This window comes from Pleurodeles waltl, chromosome 1_1 (assembly GCF_031143425.1).
Source record: "Pleurodeles waltl isolate 20211129_DDA chromosome 1_1, aPleWal1.hap1.20221129, whole genome shotgun sequence".
Taxonomy (NCBI): domain Eukaryota; kingdom Metazoa; phylum Chordata; class Amphibia; order Caudata; family Salamandridae; genus Pleurodeles; species Pleurodeles waltl.
Window position 1 is genome coordinate 366,173,590 of NC_090436.1, and position 23,306 is coordinate 366,196,895.

The following is a 23,306-nucleotide window of genomic DNA, read 5'->3' on the forward strand; positions in this document are numbered from 1 at the left end:
CCATTGAAGACGTGATCCATATTTCAGAAAGAGCAAAGAAACGAGGGAGATTTATAATCGAGTGTCAGAGAGCGCAACTAAGTATTTGTAATCCATAGAAATAGTGAAACTAATCTTCTCAAAAAGTGAATTGAAGCTGGTTCATAAATACTTTTTCACTGTGTTAGGAAAAGTGTTTTTTTTAAAAATATAATAATAATTTAGTGGTGGCACTTGCGCTCCATGGCATAGAAATTGTGTTAATTGGGTTGACTTCATTTTCGTGCTCTCAGTACTCCTTTTGACTCCTTTATCGTCCCTACTTTTGCTCCCAGGATGTTTTTAGCTTTCGGGTCTTTTCCCAAATCTCCCACTCCTTTACTGTGAAACACCTTTGAAATGCTGCTTCACGAGGCAGTTTAAAATAAACTCTTTTTGCCCTATGATTAACCCCCTGAAATTATTTTGCCCTATGTTTACCACCTGAATTTATCTTTTTTTGCCCCCACTGGTTGACCATGTTGCTACCCACCCTTATGAAATACATTCTCCACTAGTTCACTGAATTATATTACTTACTGTCACACTCTGATGGACCACTGCCCAGCTCAGTCATTCACTTTCTATGTGATCTAGGTATCTGCCTCATGCTCTAGGTTCACTGAATCTAACTGTGTTCCAGAAGTCAACTTATTTAAGTTAGTCTGCACCCCTCCCCTTCTTTAAGTCAGTGCATTGCCATCAATCCAATTCAAGACAGGGTTTTCAGGCAGACTTCTGACCACATGACAAAGACATTCGAGATAAAAATTAATTTACAAATGAAGGGGTTTTGGACTATCAAACTTTGAAAAAGCCACCACTTCATCAGCGACTCGGCCCTCAGCCTTGTGTGGGTCATGAGCAATGTTAAGGCACTGAGCAGGAACTGGCAGTTTTCAAACTGGCTCGATGTGCGTAGTGAGGAGAATGTCATGGGACCTGCAGTGGGCTAGGTTATGCCTCCGAGAACAAGGGTATCCATATTGGTGCCAGATGCATTGACTGACTCTGTCAGATGTTATTGTGGGGATCAGGAAGGAGGCAATGAACAATAAGGGAGAAGATAGGGATACACAGATTACAGCAATTGTACTGATCAGTCAGGATCGGTGACAGTCATTGATCGAGTGAAGGAGTATCAGTTTAGAAGCATTCACTGAAGATTCGCTTGAGCCATTTTGCATACCATGAACAGAAATGGTACTCAGAAAATGGAATTCATATCATGTTGTCTGGACAACTCAATAAAAGAGAAATTAGACGTCTGTGGTAATATTTTGAGCACTAGTACCTCTTCTCTCAGAGGAGAGTATAGAAAACTGCAATGATGGTGGTAGCAAATGATACAGAACTTATTCTTGAGGAAGCTAAGCTTAGAGAGTGGACTGCTAGAGTATTGAAGCTGAAACCATGGTGGGTTCCATTGGCCAAATTAAGCAACCATAGCAAACTAGAAACCAAATATATATATTGGCGAATTTCAGAATTGTGACTCCTTGGTTATTGACTGTAGGCTACATTAAAAGGCTTGGGAATGTGGAAGTGGAAAGGGAATCCAGTCCTTAGATGATAGGCTTCTATGCAATGTGGGAGAGTGAGTACCCTAGGTGAGGTTCAGAAACCACTAACCTTGAAGGAGTCACTACTCTTTATAGCTGCAGTGGTCAACAAAGTAGGCCTTGGAGTGGTTGAGCCTCTGCTGTCACTGTGATGACTCCATTAGAGTATATTCTCTGGTTGGTCATATATTGGCCATTTGTGCTATGCTGCTGTTAGGTGGACTTCTTGGTTTATATACCGTATGCTCTCATTTAATACCTGCCTCTCATTCTTTTTCATTTTACATTCATGCATAGATGTAATGGCAAAGCATGATAAGGGCACAGCTGCTGTCTTTACAGACCATATCATGTGCTGCAGAAGTAGACCACGTGATGGAAAGCTAAAGCACTTTCACAGCCGAGCTTGTTGCCCAACCACAAATACACTTCACCACCTGATAAGGGATATGAAGCGCTATATACATACAATAGTACAATACAATATAGAGATTGCTTGAGAGAAGTGGGAAAGAAGGCCAGTGTCTAGGTTACTTGGATATCATGAAAGTAGGAAAAGAGCGAGCATAAAAAGACCATAACTTGAAGATGTAAAGAGCAAAGGAAACAGAATCCTTTATGATCTGAGCCAGAGACACAGGAGATCCAAAATTGTGTGCACAAAGTTGGTGAAGTGAAGTGTAGAGAGAGCCATGTAACAACCTGCTAGACTGTGACTGGCGAATAAAGGAAGGGTGATGAGTTTCTGCAGTTGGCCGTAGCACAGACATTTCTGAAAAGTAAGCAAAATTATAGGAAGCAGAAAGGCACAAAAGGGTGACTTCCCAAAGTGTTAATTTGTTGTAACTGTCTGAGCTGATTCCGTTCTTCAACATTCCAAGACTGTCCGTTGGGATGAACTTTCAGTGTGACAACTCTCCACACATTTCTTCCATTTTGCAGACTATGATTGACCTCCCCCTACCAATTCAACAACTTAACTTATATGATAGTGGTATACAGACTGGCTTTATTGTATGTAATTGGAAGTAAAAAATGGATTGCCTCTGGGTCATTGACAAATGTCGGTCGGAATAGGAGTGTGTGCGAAAAGATTTATGGAAGATACCAACCCTTGATCAAATTGTTCTTCCTTGTCTTGCGGAGCAACAGCAAAGTGTTTTGTAAAAATAAGCAAAGGTCAAGATGGTCACCATGTCTCTGGTTTTGGTAGTCCTGAATTTAAGAGGGCGTTCAAGTTATTCAACTTATCCATTGAACCTGGAGAAGGCATTATAAAATGGTGGTGTGTCGCAGCTGAGGTTAAGTGAATACTGCTGACTGGTTTACAGGCAGGGCTTTTTGGGAGATCGTGATCCACGATCATCCCACCCAGATCTCTGGCACACGGGGTGGGTAGTTGTTCCCAATTACCCTGGGATTGCTCTGCAGGCTTTTACCATATCAGGCGTTGGATAGTGGTATATCTCCTACATGGTGCAACTGGTGCCTGGCTTGGAAGATCCCTTTGGAACCCACTTTGCAACCCTTTCAGCCTCAAAATCGTAGAATATGGATGCATTTACATTTAATGAAGGGACAAGATTGGAAAGCATCCATGGTTGTAGCGTCTAGCCCTTTCTCCAGTGTCCAGCAGCTCTTTCAGAGGCAACTTTATGGAGTGGCTAAATATTAGCGTTCTCTAATTGTTTGTGGGATGTTTCTCTTTTTCAGGGTAGACTGCGTCCAGCAGCTGAAAACACGTTTTGGGTGTGTCCTCATCATGTCCATTTTTATGAGAATTAAAAAGCCATTGGAAGGTGGAGCAGAGAGCAGTGGAGAGAGATGCATCTTTAGAAAAGCTGCTGAGCTTGCTAGGTCGAGATGAATATTACATGTTAGATCAGTAGCCCCACAGTCCTGTGTGTGAAGCATACAGCCACATTTTTGTCAACCTAGTGGGGAGCTGAGTTTGCACAGAACCAAAAATAAATTACTGCTCAGAGGTAGGCTGTATATTGCACAAAGGTGAAGGCCACGTCAGACCTGCTATGTATTGTGCATCTGGATGTTTGTAGAATAGACTGGAGCAGATAACCAAGTTGGTTGGCTTCCATGTGGATGTGGACGGTGTATGCGTGAAGGTCTCTGCCGTTATTGTGTTGATGTAGCAAATGAAAAGAACAATTTTAGTGCCTTTTGACTGATTATAAGGGCGAGGGAGCGGAGCACTCCTAGGTGTTTGAGGTGTCACAATGCAGGCAGGTCAATGCTGTACAACTAGGCAAGCGTTTGGCATGTCTGTGGTTCTAAGTCTGTTGATGATCTGTCTAGCCATTGTTTTGGTGCTGAGCCTGTATAAGAATCCCAATTGCTAGATCTGGTGCAGATGATGAAGGTAAATGTGTACCTCCATTTGTAGAATAATGCTTAAGAGTGGGGTGAGATCCATTCAGATGGGAGAATTCATATCTCATGCTAGTTCCCTTCTAGGGGTTCCCTACTCGTTGGAGTCTTCCATACTGCTGTATTTGGAGGGAGGGAAGGAGGGCAGCCATGAAAAGTGCTAAGCAGGGACTAAAACCCCTGCCCCCCTGCCATAGAATATTAGCATTTTGTATCCTAAACATGGTGCGGAGTATACATAAATGCTACTCCATACATTGAGAAGGAAAGTGGATGTGTGTAGTGCTATTAGTAGGCTTGACAGAAGAATTAGTAACTCTGACACTGGGCTGCTATGGCAATGGTTCATTGCAGAATTCCCTTGTGTGCGTTGCTACTGAAATGGTGATAGGTGTACAGGATTTTGCAGTCCTAAAATGATTAAGTGTGGTTGATATTTCCATACTACGTGCACAAAAGGTACATTGCTAATTTGATGAGCATTGAAAGTAGGAGTCCACCCGTTTGACATGCCTGTAAGTGGGGAAAATGCTCAGCTTGTGTGAGTCCTTCTGCTCTAAGACGTGTACTAGAGGGCTTTATTATGGAGCACTACGTTGCACTTTCTGGAGATTTGCAGAGTGCTATGCCTCATCTTTTTTACCAAAGTGTTTGTGTAGAAGCTGATGCTCATTGTGGGAAAGTCCTCTATGTGGATCCAAGTCGCAGCCATTGATGTGAAAGCACTGTCATACTCTAAAACAGAGGTCTTCAAATTGTGGACGCGCCTCCCTGGGGGCCTGCAGCAGTATTGCCAGGGGGCTTTAATGCCCCAATAAACACTTGTAAATGAAAATGGAAGCATTACTTTATTTTTGGGGTTTCCGGGCCATTCATTTACATGAAGCAATTAAAGTCGGGTTTGCCACCTTTCACAGTCAAAAATGGCGGCCATCTGTTTACTTTTTATGATTCTGCAATGGCCCAGGCATGTTTAGTAGAACTTTATATGAACTCCTCAGTATTCATTCTTAACATGTTTTTTTCTGGGTTTACCTATTAGTCAGGGGTCATTAGGGCAGTTGTAGAATTGCATTTTAAATGCTTTGATCTAAAGTGTGATCTCGAGCCCTGTAGTGGCAGGGTCAAAGACATGGCTAAAAACTACAAATTAGTCTACAAGTATTCTGTTGTTCTTTTACCTTCATGGCAACTGCATATGAAGTAATATACACACAGAAAAACTATTCGGTGGGAAATGGACTCTTACTTTATGAAACATCCGTTGATTAGTGCAATCACTGCAGATGTATGTTTGTGAGACCAGAGTCACAGAATTGAATCTTGCTTTGCGCATTGCAGAATAGTGACTATTGATAGTGTAATGAGGTCTCAGCAAATAACAGAAGGCACCATGAATATTTGTCATTATTTTAAAATTGCATTGCACACAAAATAAGATAGATTGCCACACAATGATTTAGTGTATATGGTAAAACAAGAGTTTTCCAAGAATACATATTAGTAATAAGTAGCTAGACTGTACCTAGTGTAGACAATTGTACAAGTCTGTTAATAGGACACTTTCCAAAACTCAGCATCCTTACATTAACTCTCAAAGATAATAAATGTTTGTCATCATGCTACCTCAAGTGACTCTTTAAAGCAATTTAGAGACTCCCTCCCTGTCAGCACCCTCCAAGTACCCCAAGTCTCCATTAACAATTCAGAGATTGTTGGTTTTAACAAAATGTATGGAAACTGTTTTTTGTACAATTAAAAACACCTTCGTCCCCATACATCTAGCAGACTTTGACCTCTGTTTACATGCAGATGTCCTCACATGTGACTCAATTAGGTGACAGGACGAAGGTCAAAAGACTCATTTTCAAAACCCTGATGCCATTACCCCTGAGGTCTCAGAGCAATAGCACAGAAGAAAGCAGAACGGTGCAAAATCCATGGATAATGTCAAAAAGATGGCCTAAAGAAGGACTCTCTATGTGGGATCTAATTTTATAGTTTACATATGGACAAAGACAACTTCCACACTTCCTGAAAGAGATGACCTGAAGACGGTGTTGGAAAATGCAGACTCATTTTTTTAAAGTGCCATCACTACCATTAGTGCAGCAGGTGTCCTTTGACTATGGTGTGAGGGACCACTGCACCCCAATTAAAGAAAAGTTGTTCGCAGAAAGCAGGGGAGTGAATCATTGTCCTTGTTAGCATTGTGGACCAAGTCGTCCTTTCTTCAAATGGAACAGATCCCAAGTAACAGAGGGTGAGATATGTTTTTTCCCAGTTGTTTGACACAAAGGGGCAGACAGCCTTCTTTGGGCCTCAGGCCTAGGAGTGATGGCCCAGTAACGTGGGCAGAGGAGTCAGTATTAATGGTGATGCAAGTGCAGTAACCCAGGGTTGTGAGGGTCCAACAAAACCCCTATTCTGACTGTTTTACCATTTTCCTTTTCTTGTATTAAGGCTCAGTGCACCTTTGTTGTGCCATTCTTGCTTTGGGCATTGAACAAATGGCCCACAAGAGGAGGACATTAAAGCAGAGAAGACACCTTAGTTTGAGCCTCAGAGAGATGGCAGAAAGGAGGATGGGGGCTGGATTAATAAAGAGGAGAGGAGACTGCCTGCCTCACAAGGCACTAGCTCTCATTAGTGAGGCAGGTGCAGTGGCACTGGGCGCAGGAGTGTGAAGGGCCCTCTGCATCACAATTATGATTGTCTTGCTTTGGAATCTAGGCCTGGTGGATAGCATTAGGGCTGAGACACCCTTGCTGCAAAGAGTTGGGCAACACAGGACAGCTCATTTCTTCTGAAATGGACAAGAGTCTGTTTCAAGATTGGAGTGATGGTCATGCTTGGTGGCAAAGGGGTGAGCGGAGGAAGGGAATTAGCCTGTTATTCAAGGCTGCAGCTATCATTTGTGGAGACGGTGTGGTTTCATTGAGGGCCAAGAATGTGAGCAGTTCACAAGACCCCAAATAATGGGAGCAGTGTTTTTTTTGTCAATTTCAGTTTTTATTAAAATAAGTTTCTCACTTATAACTCCACGCCCTGCCCCTCCAAACCCACCAAGTCTTTCCATAAAGTTTTGGACGGGTGCCAGACTTAAAAACATTTTGGAAATGGGCGGCTCAGAGTAAAAAAAAAGTTTGAAGACCTGCGCTCTAAACATAGCGGAAGGTTTCCATTCAGTTGGTCATAAGCTCATGTGTGCATGAGCAACGACATTCAGCAGATGTTATGCACTTGATGCACGTTGGACTCTGAGCGAACCGTTGTTGGGACTACAAAAAACCCAAAGTAGAATAAAGTCATCATTAGCAAAGTGTGGTATCATAAGCATTACGTCCATTTCTAGAGATAAAATCTTTAAAAAGATGTGGGCCCATCGGAGTTCGTAACTAAGAGCGGTTGTGGCAGTGATGCTGTGATTCATACAAATGTTACTGTAAAGTTCAAAATATCTTTTAATTAGATGTTTGGCTTTATTGTGCTTATTAAACCACACGCACATTACCTAGTATAACCTACATACATTAATCCACAAACACCACCCTTTATACCATGCAGATGACATCCAGGAACTCGATCTATATTCAAGCGCTCCATAACCTTGCTACGGGATGTAGAGCGCTATGTAAGTGATACAGTCAGACCACTCGGGAAGAACTTCATGCCTTTCAAAGGCTAGGAATGTGTTATGTAAATACCAGTACAATACAACACAATACTAGGTAACTCTAAAGGTAATTAAACTTAATTCAAGATGTGTTAGGATTCCTTTAACAAGATGTCATGCTCCAGGTTAATGTAAGCAAGTTCTTCTAAATGAACAGCAAATAAGTATTAGTTGAGAGGGGTGTGTGCCTCACTCAAATAATAAAAACAATCCTTGTCCGGGTGAACTACAAAAGTCACTAAATAAACCTGTGCTTAACCTCTGGTAGCTTGGCGTAGAAGCAGTCTGGCTTAACTTGGAGGCAATGTGTAAAGTAGTTATGCAACACTCAAAGAGTAATACAGTGAAAACACAACACAAGAAAAATCCCAAACAAGTTTAGAAAATAAAGTATGTTTTAATAAATAAAATGACACCAAAATGACAAAAATCGAATATTCTGATAAAGATTTCTAACAGCAAGATTCCTTTGAGTATTCTCCAAATTGGATCTGGAAAATCTTGAGCAATACAGCTGCATGCCAGTAGGTGGTGTTCACGGCTGTGTTGACATTGTCAGTGTCGGAAGTGATGTACGTAGTGCCTCTATAGGTGCCAACTTGGTGTGCTGATATCCGTTCCTTTCTGTCACTGCAATCAGCGTGGATCTATAGAGCAACCACAACATTTTTTGACCATCTTTTCAAACGTTTTGTCAACTCTTTTTGAGCTTTTGTTCCCAATGTGCTAGGGTCATATTTCCCAGCAAACCTACAGATCGAGACCTACGTTGGAGCATGTCCTCTCAGCGCTATGCTCGACATCACCACTGCCACCTTACAACACAGGATCCGTTCTCCTGTCTGATTCTGAGAGGTCACTGCCTCAGCTCCATTCAACATCAACTCTGGTGTCAACCGGCCTACATCAGCCATCCGATTCAGACACTCTGCCCTTGTCCATTGACTGTCCCAGTCGTGCCAGTTTCATGATCTACCTGAAGAACTTGCCCACTCCCACCATGAGGGTAACTGGTATGAGGAGTTGGGAGATGCCAGTGGACTAGACACGACTCCAGATTTTGGCCTGGTCTCGCCTCCAGGACCTGCTAAGGAGGAACGTACATCGTTCACCATGATCGTGAGGAGGGCAGCAGAGATCCTTGACCTGCAGCTTCCTTCTGTCCAGGTCAAGACCAACATCTTGACAGAGGTGCGTCAACTGGGACTGTCCTCTGTGGAGCCACTGCTTTCCTTCAATGAAGCTGTCATGTACATCTTCCTGGGTGTTTGTGCCAGGTATTCCAGAACACAGGATGATTGCTTGCTGCCATCACCCAGCACCTGCGGTTTTTCTTTCTTCACCCAAGACCAAGAGCCTGGTGGTGGAGGCCTCAGCCGCCAAAATCAATCCCAACACGTTCTTTACCACTCCTCTATTCACGGACTCCAAGAGGCTGTACTCTTTTGAGAAGATCATTTTCCTTTCCATCAGCCTAGCATTGTGGTCGATGAACACTGCATGATTCTTGGACTGATACACCCATACCTTGTGGGAAACGGTTACACAAGTGCTGCCCATGGGCTCAGAGGAGGCCTAAGCCATACTCAACCATGCCGTTCTTGATGGCTGCGATTCAGCAAAGTTCACAGTCTGGTGTAGTTTGGACTCTACTGACTTGCTGGGCAGGGCCATTGCCTCCATGGTGACACTTCAACGCCACAACTGCCTGAGATCAGCTGGCTTCCTTGGGGATTTCCAATTGTCTTTTATTGTCATTCCCTTTGATGGCTCTTCCCTACTGGAGATAAGGCCAAGTCAGCGCTCAACCGCTTTAAGGAGAGTCAGGTCACTGGCAGGTCATTGAGATCCTCCCTTGCACCGCGCCAGCCGCACACCTCCTTTCGTCCCTTCCGTGGCGATGGTAGGGGCTTTCAACTGCATTCACAATACCAGCTATAACCCCCAGGTCATCAGGCCTGTCAGTCTGTTTGTGGCTGTAGATGCAGCCTCTACAGAAGTTGTGGGATTCAAAGTCAGCATATGTCCAATCCCTCGCCTTTCTGGCTGCCTCTGCCTCCAACCCTCTTGAGCATGCCCTTGACATAGCATAGTCATTCTGTTGACAGCAGGATCAGGCACCACCAGCCTCAATGGCAATCAATCACATCAGACGAGTGGGTGCTTCAGATTGTCCAAGGAGGTTACACCCTTTCATTAATGGAAACCCCACCATCCTTGCCGCTTGTTTCAGATAAGCTGATGGAGGACCACCTCTCCTTCATCAGGAAGTGCTGGCTCTTTGCGCCAAAGCAGCCATCGAGGGGCTACATGCATGAGAAGTAGCCTGCAATTGCTATTCTCACTACTTTTTGGTGCCTAGAAAGATGGCAGTCTCCACCCTGTCCTAGATGTTCAACCTCAGTACTTTCCTACAAAATGAGAGATTCAAAATGCTTAGCCTGGCACAGGTCTGGTCTGCACTAGATCCCAGAACTTGTATAGTCGCATATCACCTCCAGGGCACACACATCCACATTCCCTTCCTGCATGCCCCTCAGGCGATCATGAAAATGATGGTAGTGGTTGCAGCACATCTTTAGAAGTCAGGGGTCTCAGTCTTCTCCTGAATCAATGACTGGCTGGTGAATGCGGGCTCACCACAGACCGTAGTCACCCACCTACAGACAACAGTGAACCTCCTGCACTTACTGGAATTCACTGTCAACATGCCAAAGTCACACCTAACTCCTTCTCAGGTGCTCCTTTTTATAGGAGCTATTCTGGACAAGATGAAGATTCATGCTTACTCTCACAACAGAGAACCGGGACATTTAGGCTGTGATCTTGATGTTGCTTCCTCAGTCTTGGATGTCAGTGAGACTGAGTTTGCATATACTTTGTATAATAGAATCCTGCTGTTTGAAACAAGCCAGACGGCGCATGCAGGCTCTGCAGTTGGATCTCAAGTCTTAATTTGAAAAGTACCTGTGCAAGCTCTCCAACCTGGTCCACATCTCAGAGGAGACTGTAAAAGACCTGCAGTGGTTTTTGATGAGTCACAAATTGGTCCGTGGCAGCCCCCTCTCCCTTTGCCCACCCAGAGGCGACAGTAGTGACCGATGCATCACTTCTCCATTGGGGTGGCCACCTGGGAGAGGTGGAAATCAGAGGACTCTGGTCTCCAGTGGAGACTCTGCTTTATGTCAGCCTTCTGGAGCTGACGGCTGTCTGCTTGCCATTGAAAGCCTTCCTTCCATCCATTAAGGGAAGGCTGTGCAGGTGTCTACAGATGCCACCTACATGTGGTATGGCAACAAACAAGTCACAGTACAGTTGTGGACCCTGTGTTAGGATGCCCAGCATCAGCCCAGCCCAGTTGTGGACCCCATGTCAAGACATTTTCCTGGTCATGCAACACCTGACGGATCTCTGAACACAGAAAAAACACAGATGACAATGCCTTGCTGATCACAAATGGCGTCTGCATCTGGAAGTGCTGCAAGGTCTCTTCTGTGAATGGGGAGAACCTTGGTTCGGTCTGTTTGCTGCTGCAGAGAATGCACAATGCCAGCAGTTTTGCAAGCTGGAGTTTCCAAAGCGACTCTTGCTCGGAAATGCATTCCATCTAGAATGAAACACAGGACTCCTGTATGCCTTTCTGCTGATACCGTTCCTGCTCCAAGTTCTCAAGATCAGAACTGACCTAGCCCAAGTCATCCTCGTGGCTCTGCATTGGGCATGGAGAAGATTGTATCCAGAACTCCTGGGCATGAGCATTTGTCCTCCGATCAGGCTGCCGCTTTGGGAGGATCTCCTGTCGCAACAACTAGGGAGGGTCTTGCACCCAAACCTGCTCATTCTCCATCTTCATGCTTGTGCTTGGAGATTGAGAGGCAACATTTGAGTTCCTTTAACCTCCTTTACATTATCTGTGGTTATTCTGACAACCTGACGTCCCTCAGCAAAGACAGTGTACCACTACCATTGGGACAAGTTTGTGGTTTGTTGCACCTTGCAACAAGTTGACCCACTTTCTGCCTCTTTGTGAAAGATGCTTTTGTTGTCTTTAGCCCGGTAGGGCATTGCTGTGGGCACTGTTAAAGATTTAACTGTCTGCCATTTCAAATTTTTGCAGCTGCTGGATCAGCCCTCTCTGTTTAAGTTCCTCGTTGTGACATATTTTCTTAAGGGCTTATGGCATCTGTTCCCACTTAACCCTTTTGTTATGCTCCAGTAGGATCTTAATTTGGTATTGACATTCCCTATGTGTTCTCCCTTTGAACCCATGCACAGCTGCCCTTTGAGGCTCCTGACACTTAAGACAGCCTTGTTAGTGAACATTAAGTTGGCCAGAAGGGTTGGTGAACTTCAAGCTCTTTCTGTTAACCACCCATACACCAGCTTCTACCCAGACAAACTAGTTCTCTGGACTGATGCCTTATTCCTGCTAATGGTGGTGACCTCCTTTCATTTGTTTTTTTAAAAACACATTTTATTGGTTTTCAATAAAGCAGAAAGGTCCGCAAAGCTCATTTTTATATCATTAATTTTGCTTGAACTATTAGGCAACAGTATCACGAGTATAAATTTTGTATGTGACATACATATTCATATAAATACATCCACTACCAGTGATGCTCTCCTCCAGCTTTCAGCAACCAACAGCAACAATTCCTCACAAACCCTTGCCTCCCCCCTCAATTGCATCTAATGTAAGGTATGAAAACAGTCAGGCTACTTCCTGTGTTCAGTATCCAGGTTCCCTTCGTAATGGTTCAATTAGTGTTCAGCTGAAATTAGGAGAAGAAGCCCTCCTCCTGTCGAGTTCACTCCTTATCAATAATCAACCATTGCCAGTTAAAACAATCTACAAGGTGCCAGTCACTATGGTCTCCCATGCATGTGGACTCTCCAGGCACCCAGCCCCCCTTTTTGCCTCCCTCAATAATACTGTACCCTCTATCGTCTGCAATTTTTTCTGTTCTTTACGCCATTGTGATAGTTGCCACCCTCCCCACTGTTTTCCAGTTACACGTTAGTTCATGCTTCGCTAGTAGGAAAGCCAAATCCGGAAACCTACTTGTCACTCTGTTTTTTGAAGTGTGAGGAAACCAGCCCAACAGACAGTGTCCCGGCATGCAGAGGGTTCAGCTGCTCCGTTACCCTTCCCAGTGTTGATGAAATTGAAGCAGCTCCATAACATGTGGAGCAGCCCTGCCCCATTCTTCCCAAATCTAGGGCAATTCGCCTCCTCCACTTAAAAGTACCATTGTATATGTTCTGTAGTCAAGTACACTCTTTGTGGCACGTAAAAATGAATCAGTTTAAAACGAGCATTTCGTGAAACCTTAGGCATTCTATTGAGTATGACGCCCCAGGCTGCCTCCGATATCGGGGTACCCAAATCGTCCTCCCACTTAGCCTTCAGCCTTTCAAGTGGCTAGAGGCAATCCCCTCCTATAATCTTGTACAGACTGGAAACCATTTTCACAGTACCTGGGGAGAGAGCTATATATCCACAACTGCTTATCACTGGGGCTCAACAGCACCATTTCTCCAATGGCGATGTATTGCTGTGGTAACCGCATTATACAAAAGGAAAATGCCCCCTAGGGATATTAAAATCCGCTCTAATATCTTCAAACGAGAGCAATTCCCCATTCCTATGAAGTTCCCCTATAGTAGAAACCCCCGCCTCTACCCAGATGGCCAGGATTTTCTAATTCCCCCCATGAGGAAGGGCTTCCAGCATCGTTACCGGCAGGTCTGGCGAGTAGGGCACTCTCACTCGGGCTTGTCGTAGGCATCTCCTTCAGCATCTCGTTATCACTCTTGGTTCCTCAATATCAGTTGCTGAAGTGCACTTGACACCTATTAGTATTTGTGCTAAGTCAATCAACCCTGGTACAAATGAGCCCCTCCCCTCCTCTGTGTTTCCTGTCACTCGACCAACCAGCGGACAAGTCACTGAAACTGGGGCGCCAGGTAATAGCCCTCAAAATCCGGCACCGCCTGGCCTCCCTCTTCCACTGGATGCTGCAGTGTATAGTTAGTGCTATCTCTCTTAGATCGTCTCTTGATTATGTTCGCTGGCACAAAAAAAGGCAAGGTGGCATAGGAACTAACAATTTCTTGATGCAATGTACTCATGTAGGAAGCTGGCGTTTTATATAGTTGACCATGATGAGGTACACTGTGCAAAGAGTCCAAGCGATCCCCAGAGGTGTCACAGAGACTCAAATTACTTCCTGCTCTCTTTTTGAGTAATGTGGCCGAGCAGTTAGGCATGTCAGAGGGTAGTGCTGAGCAAGTAAGCCACACACTCATACAGTAAGTGAGGCACTCAATAAAGAATGTTTTTATTCAAATTTACAATTTATAAAAATAACACATACTTTTATATAAATTGTGATTCCAAGATCACAGAAATCAGGTGAGCACTTTTCGAGTTAGGAATGTTTAGAATTTTTAACAGTTGACACATTGCATTTTTCAGATGCGATAATGTTAACCTATGGACGAAGAACAAACACTGCATACAGATATAGTACAGCGACTTAACAGAACAATCTCCTGGACTTAGGGTAGGTATGAGGCAAGGTCCAAGGCCACACCAGCGGGTCACCGTGGACAGCATTGGTGCAGCTGGGTGCAGATCAATGTTGGGTGCCCCCTGTAAGTCTATAAGGGTCGGTCCCATTACAAAGTTGCTGCAGGGATGGACTGGAAGATCAGTCCAGGTGAACCCACAGGGGGCTTGAGGTCCTGTGGGGACACCCTTGGTTCTCTTCTCCTCCGTTCGGGGTGGATGGGTGCAGAGGTGTCCAGAGGCATCAGGTATTTGTCTCCTGGTCATTTGCAATTGCAGGGGTTCTTCAGAAATAGGCTGCAAATGCTGTTGGAAATTTTGCAGAGAGCAGCTCACGGTAGGCTTCGTCTCTGGAAGGCCTGCGGACCACGTTCACACCGTTGGCCCACTTTAGCTCAGGCTACGCGGCTCGGGTGCAGTGATGATATCCAGCATCGGGGTTTGGTGGGGTCCAGTCCTCACAGTTCGTTCTTGCTTTGCCTGTAGATGCAGGAAAGCACCCCCTCCGCTCCAAGGGAGTTTTTCTTGGCAATTTGCGAAGCATTGGCAGCTCGTCCAGTTTCTTGGAGGGTGCAGCAGCAGGAAAGGTCAGTTGCTCCACGACGGTCGGGTGCAGGAGGCAGGCTGGCATAGTTGGCGCCAAGTCTGTCGTGCTCCACAGGTTCAGCAAGATTCTTGTGCACTCCTCCTTTTCTGTTAGGTGAAGATCTGAGGTTTTGGTATCAGGGGGTCCCCTGAATACTCAATTTAGGGAGCGTTAAGGGGAGTGAATGGCAGTAGCCAATGGGCTACTTACTCTTGGGGTCAGTACAACCCCTAGAGGACCACTTCCTTTGGGGATTGGTCATCACCCTGTGCCAGAATTCCCAATTCCACCACACAAGATGACAACATTTCTGAGGCTGTGTCTATTTCAGGCTAGTCTCCCTAGAGGTGTGTACAGCCTGAAAATGCAACATGCCTGCTGCATAGCTAATTTTCCTGCTTGTCCAGGTGCCGGATGGGACCAGGGGCAGGGCTGTCGGCATCCTTCTCTGAGTAAGGGCAGTTCTGCATATCAAAGGCTGTGGGATTCTTTGAAGCTTCATGTCTTGGAATGCAGATTTACAGGTCGTCCTGTTGTGAGGGGTGTGTAAACACCTCTCGCAGAGCAGGCTTTGTCTTCTGGCCTCCAGAGAGCAGACTGTAAGGTGCCCTCTGGGTGCATGCGTTAATAGAACCATCTCTGGAATCAGTGAGGGTTTATTAATACAAAATATTTGATACCAAACATCCCTAGTTTTAGTGAAGCCAGTGCATGTTGATCAAAGCTTCATCAAACACCAGGTCAAAAGGTGGGGGGTACTGCAACCAGTACCTAGCTTCTCGCAATTCTGCATCCAAATTTGCTATGCATTAGCTAATAAGCAGTCTCCTGATGGCATGCTGACTCATTCCACCAGAGCTAAGGCAGCTACTACTGCTTTACCATGTGGAGTGCCTGTCTTTGACATCTGTGAGGCTGCTATAAGGATCTTTATTCTACGCCTTCACAAAAGACTTCTGCATGGACAGGCAGGTCTGTTGAAAAGCCCATTTTCCCCTTTCAGCCCTCCAGGACTTGTTGGTTTAAGCCAGTTCGCACACCCACCTCTAGGAATGTATTACATTGATGTTCATTCTAAAGTGAGGAATCTGCAATTAGAAGTATTTTTCAAAAGAAAAAGTTATTTACCTTCAGTAACAGTTATTCTGGTAGAGACTCTGACCCTTCATCTTCCACATTTTGCAAACTGCGCTCTTTACCTAAAACATCCTGTTAGACACTGCACACTAGTCACAAATAATTGTGCCACAGCTGTGTTTTTGGCACGGAAATAGTCACAAACCGTACTTACCCCCCTCACCGCCTCCCCTCGGGGGCCCTTCATATTTTATGCTATTTCTGCTGGTTGTTGTGTGCATATATTGTGTGTAGATATCTCCAAAGGGAGATATACCAGTGCTAGTCTAGTAGTAATGCTGTCATAAAGAATCCTTTATTTTGGCAGCTCTTGTGTGGTTCTCTCTTGTTAGTGAGTTACTGTCTGACTACTGTGGTATTGCAAGTGCTTTACATTCTTCCTGGATAAGCTTTAGCTGCTTGCCTCAGCTACCCCTAGAGCGCTTTTACTACCTGGACACCTGTTTACTATCACTAAGGGTTGCTTGGACTCCGTATAGGATGCCCCACCATAGGTGAACACCATAAACTGAGCCAGCCTCCTACAACACCTTTAAACATGACATCTACCATAATTTGGCTTTGACCACCAAGTTCTCCTGTATCACTCTCTGGTAATAGCACACCCTGTTCCGTACCCGAATGGGAAGAAACCCATTGATGAAGTATGCCACCAGGGGGTAACCCTGGTGGGTGAGGGTTTATCATACAAAAGCTAAGCGGTTCCTACTTGCAGGAAAAGAAACAAAATTCAAGAAAATAATAAAGTGATAGCAATATATTGCATACAGGAGGGCTATCTTGGTTCTGACACAGTAGATATGGAGTTCAGAATTATTAAAGTTTCAGATGAAAGCGTCAAAAAGCACCACTTAAGGTTATCAGTCTTGCTGGAGCAGGTCAAAATCACAAGTTCTGGCTGACTGCAGTGCATTGCAGCGCGGGTTGTATGCAGTGACCATGTTCATTTCAGTGAAGAGTTTACCTTTTCACACAGTCGAGTTGCAATTGAAGAGCCTCAGCTGGAGCTTTGCAGTGGTGGGGGTCTCAAAGAGATCATTGTCAGCATGAAGAGCAGGGCACTTTCAGAGCTTCACATTGGTGGAAGATGCGAGCAGTTGTGGCTGTGGTGAAGAGCAGGACGCCATTGGATTTGTTGGCAGGAGATGCAGGTGGGAAGTTGCATTTGTGAAGAGCCCAAACTTCTGAATTTTCACCTGGAATCCAGTTCTTGCAGATTGCAGGATGGAAGAGTAGACTGCAATCAGGGACCTGTGGAGGCACCTCTTGGAGGTCAGGAGTCACTTCAGCAGAGACCTACATCAGGCCTCCTGCAAGTCTAATGACCGCTGCGCAGTTTCAGGGAAGGCCTCTAGAAGCTTGCTGTGTTCTTCTATCTCAAACAGGATGTCAACCAACTGATACTTCAAGTGACTTCTGGTTTCCTACATTAAAGGCAAACAGGTTCAGTCTTCCTTCTTCAGACAGTAGGACAGACCTTCTTCTGACTCTTCCACAGTTCGAGTGTTCCGATGAGAGGTTTTGAGGGTGCCTCTCTTTATCTACCACTAAAATGGTACTGGTCTGTTCTTCCCCTCCCCCTGGGTTTGGCTCCAAACTATTTCAAGTGACAAAGGGCAGGTAGACTCGGGTGTGAGCTGTACTTGCTAGTGACAGGACAGGCAACTTTATAAGTCAGGAACAGTGTGGGTGCCAACCTCAGCCTACCCTTTAAAGCTCAGGATGGACTGAGTGAAACCTCCCACGCAATCCTGCTCAGGGGCAGAACACCCTTCCCCACACCCAAGGCCCTTTCCTCCCCTGTCGGGAAGGAATACACATCAGAGCACAGGAGAGCCAATGTGACCCTGGCACTGGCAGAAAGACACATTTGGTTAAAGCCAAAACATGCCAACTTTCTAAAAGTGGCATTTTCAGAATAGTAACTTAAAATCCAAATTTTGCATTAAAGATGATTTTAAAATACAGTTAAATGAGTGGAAGAAGTATTCTCTATCTGCCAGGTCAAAATGGCAGTTTAAAACTGCACTTACAGGCATGTTAGTGGGTGCCATAATGAGTGCTGTAGCCCACTTGTAGCATTTAATTTACAGGCCTTGGGTACATGTGGTACGATGTACTAGGGGCTTATAGATAAATTAAAGGTGCTGAATAAGTGTATACCAATTTTACTGTGTTTAAAGGCAAGTGCACAAGTACTTTACTACTGATTAGCGGGGACAAAGTGCATAAAGCCTAATGCCAACATAAATGGATTCAGCTAAAACAGGGCAGTAAAGGCAAAAAGTCAGAGGGTAATCCATGCTAGAGTTGTCCTGTCCAGAACTAATGAAAGGATAGTGCAGTAAATAGATAAGGAGGAACCTGAAACAGTAACAGGTGAGCTGTAGTAGTGAAATAGTGAAGTCTTGAGTCTAAGTGAAAAGTCTTAATACAGGAAGTATAGCAAGAAGTTCTTGGTAGGACTTTGCTAGTGCTTAATTCAGTTTCTTTTCCCAGTACTCGCTGGGGCTTTGAAAAAATAAAATTCGTAATTTCAAATACAAGGCAGTCAAATGGAAAGCCGGGCCGGACTATAGGAAAGAAAATTGTAAATGTGTGTCTTGGCGAATCGGTGAAAGTGCAACTGCATCGCATCCTCCAGGAGATGAGCGGTCTGTGAAGAACGAGAACAAGAGCAGATTAGTTGACAAAAAATCCTGTCCACATAGGCTTCAGAATTAAATCTCAGTGGAACGTAGTTTGCAGAGTTAAGCAATGCAAGTGCCAAACATAAGAAAATGATTATCATGGAAAACCGGACAAATCTGTTCAGCTGAAGTACAAACATAAAGCTCGGAAAAGAAATGGCTTAGCAAAAAACTGTTGTTGAATTAAACTTGCCTGTTGTCACCAGGGTTTTGTTATTGGTTACTTATATTCCTAAAATGGAAAGTTGCCAGTTGTTTTCAGGTCTAATGAAATAACTCCTATTTTGCATAAGTTGTGTGTGCCTCAAAGTAATCATTTCCCCAAAGAGACCCATATTGAGGAAACTAGAACTGTTCTAAAAACCTGCATGAACGTCCACTGTGGCAACTTATGTAACACAACACATACTCTCCCCGCCTTCCTTGGATCCACTCCTGCTGTCGTTCATTAATAAGGCTTGGTTTTGTTTTAATAAACAATATTTAATTTCTGTGCTGCCTGTCACTTTAGCAAGATTGAAAACGTACATCAGCCCTCTGGTTTTGAATAAACATCGTTTTTCCTACGTCTAATGTAGTAGCCATTTACTCTGACGACCACTTCATTTATATGCAACGATGAAATCTGTGTCTTCTCTCTTTCAAAGTAATGTATGATGGTGCTGCAGTGAAGTACATTGCGCCTATGCGAACACATGCTTAAACAGTTTTAAAGTCTGTGTGCAGAAATTATTAACAGAATAAATGTAACTTTAAAAGTGTGATTGATATGTAATAAACCGGCTTTTATTCTTAATGGTCTGAAACCTGGTTCCTTTCAGGATGTGTTACGGGAAGAATTTTGGTAAGAGCTGGGTTTGAAATGTTGGAAGAATTTAGGAAAGTTACTAAGAATGCATGTTTTAAATGCCAAAATGAGTAATTATGAGAGGTGGTGTTATGAAATATCTGGATTCAATATCTGTAGCTCATTGAAGAACAGCTTTATATTGTTGATTCTCTTCAGTATCAAGGAATACTGTTTCCATTTGTATATTTAAAATAGATTTAGCACATATGTGTAGCTATTATGTTAATATTGTATAATAGTCTATATGGATGCTCATAACAATACATTCACATATGAGAACAAAGTCGCATCACCACTATTAGATTCCCCTGTTGAACTCATCAACCCCTGCACGAAGATTGGTTAAGCAACCTCAGAGACGTAGGTCGCACTGACTGATAGGTCGCAGGTGGGGTAGTGTGTAGCTGGCAGACAAACGTGTAAACAGGAAACTTAGATCAGATCCCACAGATAGGAGCAGCAACACCACAGTGGTCCCAGGAGATTGGCTCTAATAAAGCACACATGGCCAGAGGGAGTGTGAACGTTCCCAAAACACCATAAAGTTAGATGCCACATGTAGTTAACACTTAACCAATCGGAAGACAGCACGGACAGCACCACTCAGTGACTGCGCGCTCCTCAAGCCAGGCAACTGGACACACTCTTGGTGGCCCACATTGTGTCCACGCAAGGTCAAGCCCCACCTGCATTTCTTATCAGGACCTTATTTATGATTCTGTGACAACTGTTTGCATTCCTAACCAAGGAAGGAATGTTTTAATTATTTCATGGCACTGAGAAAATGTATAAAACTCCACTCCAAACTGATGTACATTGAGAGACAGTCCTCAGACCCCAGTTCTGTAACTGCTTTCCCGGACGTATTGTTTAATTAAATTAACCATTCCTGTTTGGCTAAACGTCTCTTGTCTTCTGTTTGTTAAGGTAAATTCACATTTGAGCAACATTGAAATGGGGTGATTATTACTGCAATTGAAAGCCTAGTCTAGATTAATATTTAGAAACAAATGGACTTGCATGTCTCAAATGGACCGAGGAAAGAATCCTAAATGAGGGAAGCAAGAACAGGGCTGGCAGGCCCTTGGGTCTGAATTTTGTGTGGAGAATGAAACACATTAGCCGGTCAAATGGCAGTGTCCAGAAATCATGGAACGGGGTGGAAAAATCTTATTGTTTTTGGTATTCACTAACTCTAACTCTACATCTTTGTTCCTACCTACCTCAAACTGTCACCCTCTACAGCAAACACTGCCAGCTTAATGTGCCATCTTGTCAGAATGGAAGGGGCTTATACTGTATGGATTTCAACTCTGCTTAACCAATATTCAATATCTTTTCAACAGAAAATGGGTTCTGTTCTAGTCGCAAATGGAAGGAATATCTTCCAACTGATACGTTTTTGTCTCCAGAACATGTCTTAAGAGGATGCTCTAAACCCTCTGGTAGTCCACCAACATGAGACAAGAGAACCCCGTGGACTGCAGCCTTATACAACAGAGTGTGTATTACATGAGTAAGGTGCATATTATGTGACAATTATTACTGTGACACTCACAGAAATAGTTGGTGGAACCCAAATCGTCTTTCATCATGAATAGACACACTCAAAAACACAGAAAACTAGAATTGTATTTTCAAAACTTAAGAAAATTAAAATCTAATCTTACTGCATTATAAATAGTAGTGGCAATAATCATTGCCAATTAGACAAATAACAGGAGATATTGTAACGTTATTACAGTACTTAAGGTTTCTCTACATTGAAAACCCAACCCCTCCCTGACCTCTGTTGGTTAAGCTTATCCCACCACCAAAAAGGGTATAGTTGAGTTTCATTGATAGCATATACCCACATAATTTGTCGGAACCTCGGGAGCAGTGTTCAATAAGGAGACAGCTGCTGTTTTCATCTGTAAGCCTCAGCGACTATCATGTCTTCGAGCAGGTAGATAAGCCTATTGGAGGACTCAATGTGCCTTTTCTATCGCCTTCCATAAGGAAGGGTGTTTAAAGCTAATGCACATCCCTCAATCTGGAGTCCCTGGATCAAGGTTTCTCTCTGCCTAGGAATCCTTTGTTCCAGTTGCCATACTGTTTATGATCATTGAGGAATATTTTTACAATAAACTCATTAAAAAAACCCATCTGATAGAGGCTTCTAGCAGCAGATTGTTTACCTTAGAATATTCTCAGGGACAGGATCTGGAAATTTTGGAGCAATCCCCTTTGTGCGCTGGTAGGTGGCATAGTTCTATTCCGCATGGCGTTGTTGGAGTTGTCTGCACTGGAAATGATATTCTGGGACCTCAGTTCCCTCTTTTCCACACCGTCATCGCAGAGCCAGATTGAGCCCCCTCAGTCATTTTTCGACTGACTATTTTCGACTTTATGTCGAAGTCTAGTGTGCCTTCTTTTTCCAACTTTTTTCTGAGATGTCCCTGAAGAAACCCACAGGGTTCAAACCTTGTAGTGACTATCATCGACAGATGTCAGTGACGAACCCCCAATTAGTATGTTTGTGGTGCCTGGAGAGGAACTATGACTCTGCGTCATGTGTGGAGTTGAAGACCAAGAATCTGAAGGCCATTCATCAGCGTGGCAAAGTCATAACTGACTTCCTCTCAGACGCTGCCTTTCATCTGAGCTGTTCTGGATACAGTGCAGTTTTGGGCTTATTTTGTGGAACAGCGAGTCTAGGATATTCGAGCTACGATACTGATGTTTCAGCCTCTATCCTGGATTTCAGTGAGGCTCCTGAGTCTCATCGCCTTTTGCATCCTGTTGGTAAAACTTGGCAGTTGACAAATGCAAGCTCTGCAGTGGGACTTGAAGTTGCAGTGGGCACAGCATCAGGGAAACTTCTCAGACCTGGTGCAGATATCAAAGGGAACTGCAAAAGACCTGTAATGGTGAGAGATGGACCACAGTTGAGTCAATGGCAGACTACTCTATTCCCACCCAGAGCTCACAGTGGTGACAAATGTGTCACTCGTGGGCTGGGGCGGCCATTTGGGAGAGGTGGAGTTCAGAGGACTCTGGTACCTGGCAGAGTCCAGGCTTCACATCAACCTGCTGGAGCCCGGGGCAAACTGGTTGGCATTGAAAGCCTTTCTTCCTGTGATCAAGGTAAGGCTAGTGCAAGTGTTCACAGGCAACATCACATGCAGCAAACAAGATGGGGTGGAGTCATGCACCCTTTGTCAATAGGCCTTGCACCTCTGGACATGGCTAGAACATCAGGGCATTTCCCTGATGGTTTAACATCTGGCAGGCTGTCTGAACACTAGAGCAGACAAACTCAGCCATTCATGCCTAGCTGATCACGAATGGCGTCTTCATTCAGAGGTGTGGTGCAAGGTCTGTTCCAGGATTGGGGGAAAAGCCTTGTTTAGATCTATTTTCCATCGCAGAGAACGCGTAATGTCCACACTTTTGCTCTATGGAGTTTTCCAAGCTGGCTGTCGCTCAGAGACTCATTGTTTTCTTAGAACAATGGCTTCCTTTTTGTCAAAGGTGATCACACCTTTTCATGTTGGGAAAAGCATCAACCTGCCTACATTTTTTCCCATGTGTCATCCTTCTAAAGAAGAGTAGAGACTCCACCTCCTGGATCCAAAAAGAGCGTTCTCCTTCTATATTGATTATACCAAACAATGCTGGGTAGATGATCAATTCTTTGTGGGATTTGTAGGGAAAAAGAAAGGGAAGGCAGTTCAAAAGAGAGCCATCTCTAGATGGATACTCCTTTGCATTAAAATCTGCTACGCAATGGCCGAGAAACAGCCCATTGAGGACTTAAGAGCTCACTCCACCAGAGGAACTGCTGCA

The 23,306-nt window shown here is 44.2% G+C and overlaps 1 protein-coding gene across 6 annotated transcripts in view; it reads left to right on the forward strand.

Moving 5' to 3' along the window:
* ERBIN (erbb2 interacting protein) overlaps positions 1-23,306 on the forward strand; it is a 766,777-nt gene that overhangs the window by 534,118 nt on the left and 209,353 nt on the right. The gene's annotated exons all lie outside the window — the stretch shown is intronic.